Source organism: Cervus canadensis, chromosome 11 (genome assembly GCF_019320065.1).
Source record: "Cervus canadensis isolate Bull #8, Minnesota chromosome 11, ASM1932006v1, whole genome shotgun sequence".
NCBI classification, from domain to species: domain Eukaryota; kingdom Metazoa; phylum Chordata; class Mammalia; order Artiodactyla; family Cervidae; genus Cervus; species Cervus canadensis.
The window spans coordinates 75,940,975-75,947,794 of record NC_057396.1 but is presented as its reverse complement, the minus strand read 5'-3'; the positions used below and the strand labels follow the sequence as shown (position 1 = coordinate 75,947,794).

Here is a 6,820-nt window from a genome sequence, read left to right as displayed (position 1 = left end):
CTACAACTTTAAAAGGTGAAGCTTAGAAAATTTTGCCTTCTTAACCAACTTCTTGAAAGCATTTTTGACCTCCTTGTTCCTCAAACTATAGACCAAGGGGTTGAGCATGGGGATAACCACGGTATAGAACACAGATGCAATTTTGTCTGTGTCCATGGAATGACTGGAGCTGGGCTGGGAGTACGTAAAGATGCCTGTCCCATAGAAGATGGAGACTGTGGTGAGGTGAGACGTGCAGGTGGATAAACCTTCCGATATCCCTCAGCTGAGTGCATCTTCAAGATGGTGGTAAATATGAACAAATAAGAAATCAAGATAACCAGGAGGGCAAACATGATACTGAAACTTGCCACCATGTGGAGAATCAGCTCACTGATATGTTTATCAGAGCAAGAGAGGGCCATGACTGCTGGGACATCGCAGAAAAAGTGGTGGACCACATTGGACCTACAGAAGCAGAGCCTGAAAATGTTTCCAGTGTGGATGGAGGCATTCAGGAAACCACAGAAGTAGGGGCCTACAGCCATGCAAGTACACATGCTTGCTGTCATGGTGGTGTTATAACGTAGGGGGTCGCATACTGCTACGAAGCGGTCGTAGGCCATTGAGGCCAACAGGTAACTTTCCACAGTGGCAAATGCTGCAAAAAAGAACATCTGAGCAGCACATGCATTGTAGGAGATGACCTGGTCTCCTACAAGGAGTCCAGCCATCACCTTGGGAGTGACAGCTATGGAGTAGCAGAAGTCCGCCAGAGACAGATTTGTAAGGAAAAAGTACATGGGAGTGTGAAGCTGATAGTCCAAGAGGATCAGCAGGATCAGTCCCAGATTTCCAACCACACTGACAAGGTAAATGAGCATGAATATAATGAACAAGGGGACCTGCAGTTCTGGGGCACTGGTTAGTCCCAGCAGGATGAATTCAGGCACTTCTGTATTATTCTCCATGGATGCAGTTTCTGAATCACAGGAGGTCCTATGTCAATGAAATAGAAGGGAACACAGTGATAAACAAATGGGAGATTGAAAGTGAAATTAATTCAGTATTGTGGGAGCATATGTGTATATATACACATATACAAATATTTCATTAAGGAATAATTTGAACTTCAAGATTCTCCACATCTGAAGTACAGACTAAATAAAATTTAAGGCGCAAAGTATCTGTAGAGTTTCACACTGTTGAAGCTGAGGGATCTTCATGGATCATTTTCTAACTTTTAAATTTTGTAAGTTCGTGAACTGAAATGTAGAAAATATTATGCCCTGACTAAGACAAACTGTCTTGAATAAATAAATCTGTTAATTCAGTTTTTCTCAGCCTAGTAAACACTTAGGTATAAATTGCTCAAATGCCCCTAAATGCTCTGGACACGTGACACGTATTTCCTTTTATGTCTCTCAACAACCCCATGAGATTGATTGTTATCCTCATTTAACTCAGGAAGCACAAAGGCTGAGTATTGTATTTAAGTTTATAAAATTATGACTGCCAGAACAATGTTTGTACCCAGCTTCCGGCGTGGCTCAAACAATAAGGAATCTGCCTGCAATGTGGGAGATGTGGGTTTGATACCTTGGTGGGGAAGATCCCCTGGAGAAGAGAATGACTACCCACTCCAGTATTCTTGCTGGGAGAATCCCATGGACAGAGGAGCCTGCAGGGCCACAGTCCATGGGGCCGCAAAGAGTAGGACACAACCGAGCGACTTTCCCCTTCAGAGTGATTCCACTATAAGTGATTACACTGCCAGTGTAAGTCCACTGTCTTAACTGAGTTTAAAACCAAGTTGAACTTAATTCGGTTTACAATTACTCTATGTCTCCCGTGTTCTAACCCAGCCTTTGGAGTTTTACAGCGGAGTAACTGACAGACACAAGCCCACGTGGTGGGATAACTGGGGCGGGAGGGACTCTACAACCCGCAGAGACAATTCAGCGAGGCGGGCGCAGCGTCCAGCAAGAAGCCTGGGTTCTGAGATGCGGTGCAACAGCCTGCCGTCCACTACCTGGGAATCACTGAGCCTGACCTAACTCCTCTGAACCCGCCTTTTTCATTTACAAAATGAAAACAGCCATGAGACTAAAAAAGTTAGTTGCTCAGTCATCCGACTCTTTGCAATCCATGGACTGTAGCCCTCCAGGCTCCTCTGTCCATGGGATTCTCCAGGCCAGAATACTGGGGTCAGTGGCCATTCCCTTCTCCAGGGGATCTTCCCAAATTAGGGATCAAAACCAGGTCTCTTGCGTTGCAGGTGGATTCTTTACCATCTGAGCCACCGGGGAAGTTCCTGCTTAATGAGACTTAACAAGGTATTATTATGAGAATTAAAGGAGATAAAACATTAAAAACAATGAGTAAAATGCTGGGTATTGAGTACAGTCTGATCAGATCAGATGTAATATTAGTATTACGGTGAACTGACCACCTCCATGACTGTTTGAGAAACGTGGTTAGTGAAGTGCAAGGTTCAAGCGTGGATGAGCTCTGTAATCCTGTGGCCTCCCTCTCACCTTCGGTCCACTGACGTTTTCCTGTGACCTCCAGGGTCTCCCAGGCTGTCCCTCTAGCTGTGCGGAATAGCTCTTCTGGTCATTCCATGCGAGTGATTCTCTTGCTCAGGTTCCTCCTTTAAAATCCACTTTTTGGCTTGGGTTGAAAGGATCTTTTCTTTATTTTTATTTTGGCCAGCCCATGTGGCTTCTGGGATCTTAGTTCTCCAACAAGGGATTAACCCAGGCCCTCGGCAGTGACAGCCTGGAGTCCTAACCACTGGACTGCCAGGGAATTCCCAGAGCCTCTTTTTAGAAACTCATCCTTTCTCTTATTACTATCTTCTCATAGTTGAACCACAGAGGTCAAGGGTTGAAAATTTCCTAGTTTGTTGGCAGACTTCAGCCTGCCTACAGGTCTGGTTTGGTGGTGAGCCCCATGTTTGAAATTTTTATATGAATATGTTCTTGTGTAGGAAGAGTGCCTTAAATATTTCTTACTTGAATTTAGTCCTTTAGCGGGCCATCTATTATTCTTCTCTACCATTGTACTTCTAATTGTCAGATATATATTTATTTATTCATGTGTTTATATGTATATATACAAATACACATCTCTTTTCATTTAATCCTCAGTCATGTTGTAAGGTAGGTATTATTATTCCTATTTTACCATTAAGAAAACTGAGGATTTGAGAATTACTTGAAGCTCTACAATTACATAGTTACTATGAGGAAAATTAAAGATTCAAAATTCAAACTCAGCTCTGATCAAACCAAAAGCCTTATTTTTTGGCCCCCTCTCTATTGGCCTTTATAAATATGCTAGTAATAATGATGAGGGTGAGGTTATTGGGGAAAGATTACAATGGAATATTGATCGTGCTAATTCAATTATAACACTTCTGTGGTCTAAAGAAGAATTATTTTACTCTGCTCTGGTGTTTTAATGTTTTTTATTTAAGTTTCTTTTTAGCTTCCAATAAAAGGACAAGAAATAGTAAATAAAATGAAGTAAGACTTACAGTATCACTTACATTTTTTTTTACTAATTGTTTTAGGAAAGCAGTATGATGATATTCCATGTGTCACTAAATTTCCTATTGATGGAAGTTTTGACATTTAAACTCCAGTCTCAACTTACTGTTTTAGGGAAGAAAATTGTCAAAATATCTATTTCTGTGCTCAAATAGTTCATAGTAGTTAAAGTTGCCCCACAGATTTTTGCATGAATTACACTCACTAAAAATTTATATGAAACATAAAGTCTTACCTTACTACTGGAAAAGACAATGAGTCCCAAATAGTGAGTCTAGAATCAGCCTTTAACCGTGGAATAATGCATGTATATGGCTAGAGATGGATGTTCTCTGTCAGGCACTGGTCCAAAGATTCTAAGACCTCTATGACAAGTAAAGATGGAGGAAAGAACCCAACATAGAGTTAGAAACCTGGGAGAAAGTCCTGAATACTTCACTAATTCTTACTTTGCTCTTGGCAGAGTCCCTTGGCTTCTGCTAATTTGAAAAAGAAATAATAAAATTACCTCTTCCGTATATTTCACAGTATTGGGCCTATGATTAGCAGCAATGCCTTGCTGAAGTGCTATCATTTTAAAGTCAATCAATATATATTTTAAAAATTATTTTTTTTTAAATTGGAGGAGAAATGCTTTACAATGTTGTGTTTATTTCTGCCGTACATCAGCATGAACCAGCCGCGGGCATACATACGTCCCCTCCCTCTCAAACCTCCCTCCCGCCTCCTGCCTCCCACCGCTCTAGGGCTGTCAACCCCTCTAGGTTGACGCAGAGCAACCGGCATGTTTTCTCTGGCCATGACTGCAGCATCACAGCAAATCCTCAGGTTGGGGGTTCGGGAGGTGAACGCCTGCATATGTTTACAACTACTAACAATCAGAGGAATAGATGACAGCCAAGGGATCTCAGCTAAAATTATGTCATACTGAGTCATATTGGGATTTCAGAGACTAGCTCATGGGAATCAGGAAGGAGTTATAGATACACGGAGCTCTTTGGGGATATTGCCCATGAGGGCATCTATAGCTCTCATCTCTCTCTTAGGGAAGAAAGAATTGAATTACCTGTGTGATCTAGCTGGATGTGTTGATGGTGCACACGTTATCATATTGCTCATTATTTCTTCTTCCTTCTCCATTTTCTAATTAAAATATATGTGCGCTCAGTTGCTCAGTCATGTCCAACTCTTTGTGACTCCACTGAATGCAGCCCTACAGGCAATTCTGTCCATGGGATTTCCCAGGCAGGAATACTGGGGTGGGTTGCCATTCCCTTCTCCAGGGGATCTTCCCAACCCATGGACTGAACCCATTCTCTTGTGTCTCCTGCGCTGGCAGGAGAACTCTTTACCACTAGCAACAACAAACACTTAATAGCCATCGTTTTTGTGGTGTGCTAAGTCATTTTAGTCATGCTCAACTCTTTGCCACCCCATTAACTGTAGCCTACCAGGCTCCTCTGTTTATGGGATTCTCCAGGCAAGAATACTGGAGTGGGTAGCCATTCCCTTTTCCAGGGGATCTTCCCAACCCAGGGATCGAACCTAGGTTGCTTGCATTGCAGGTGGATTCTTTACCGTCTAAGCCACCAGCGAAGCCCAAAACTCATAGCTTTTAGTGTATGATTCTAACTGATCAAATTAGAATCTCATAGGTCAAATTAGAATTGGTCAATGCCACCCACATCTTGAGACCCTACATGTCACTACCCATATTTCCTAAACCAAGATGGAGACTGCCATTTTATCTTAATAAGGACACACATAGTAAATCACTGGGATTGTGGTGAACACCCTTTTGCGCTTTTTTAAAAATGTATTCTCTCATTTAACTATTATAATAATCCAATTTTAGATGTCCTATTAAACTTTTCATTTTGTATATAGAGAAAGAAAGGCTCTAAGAAGTTATTTTATGAATAGTAAATGGTGGGGCTGCTTTTTTAATATATATGTACCTTTTTCCAGAGTCCAAGCTCTGCCTTTGATTCAAAGCTTCACTCTGTCACTTGTAAAGGTCCACAAAACACTTAACCTTTTGTATGACTGTTAAGAGGATCAAGAAGTTTTTAACATCAACCCCATGGACTGTAGCCTTCCAGACTCCTCTGTCCACAGGATTCTTCAGGCAAGAACACTGGAGTTGGTTGCCATTTCTATCTCCAGGGGATCTTCCTGACCTAGGGGTTGAACCCAGGTCTCCTGCATTATAGGCAGATTCTTTTCCATCTAGGCACTAGGGAAGCCCAACATATTAAATGTAAATGTGTACTGAGAATGAGCACTATGTAAATGTAAGCTGTTAACAGATTCAAGTTATCGGACTTGGGAGATGTGTTTATGGTAAATATGTGATCTTAGACAAATTATAACCTCTTTCTGCACCTTAGTTTGTTCATCTGCACAAGTGGGAAGTTGTGAAATGCATGTACTCTGTATGGATCTTGCAGCTTCAACAGTATGTAACTATCAGTTCAGTTCAGTTCAGTTCAGTCGCTTAGTCATGTATGACTCTTTGCGACCCCATGGACTGCAGCACCCCAGGCCTCTCTGTCCGTCACCAACTCCTGGAGCTTATTCAAACTCATGTCCATTGAGTCAGTGATGCCATCCAACCATCTCATCCTCTGTCATCCCCTTCTACCCCCACCTTCAATCTTGCCCAACATAAGGGTTTTTTCAAATGAGTCAGATCTTCACATCAGGTGGCCAAAGGATTGGAGTTTAAGCTTCAGCATTAGTCCTTCCAATGAATATTCAGGACTGATTTCCTTTAGGATTGATTTGTTGGATCTCCTTGCTGTCCAAGGGCCTCTCAAGAGTCTTCAGCACCATGGTTCAAAAGCATCAATTCTTCAGCATTCAGCTTTCTTTATAATCCAACTGTCACATCCATACATGACTACTGGAACCGTAGCTTTGACTAGACAAACCTTTGTTGGCAAAGTAATGTCTCTGCTTTTCAACATGCTGTCTATGTTGGTTATAAATTTTCTTCCAAGGAGCATGTGTCTTTTAATTTCATGGCCGCAGTCACCATCTACAGTGACTTTGGAGCCCAAAAACATAAAGTATGTAGCTGTAAGATAAATCAGTATGTAACTATAAGATATTTACTAGGTTTTTTGTTTCAAACCTATTCTCTAGATCAGAGAATTGTGAAGAATAATTTATTGCCATCATAAAATGATAAAATAACAGGGTGTTTTTATAATTCCAGTGCAAACTCTGCTGTTTACCAGATGTTCCTTGCTTTCTCATTACTACAGAGAATTTAGAAAATTTCC

At 41.4% G+C, this 6,820-nt stretch overlaps 1 pseudogene; it reads right to left on the bottom strand.

The window, feature by feature from the left end:
* On the bottom strand, positions 1–950 carry LOC122449385 (annotated as a pseudogene).
* Positions 951–6,820: the final 5,870 nt, after the last annotated feature.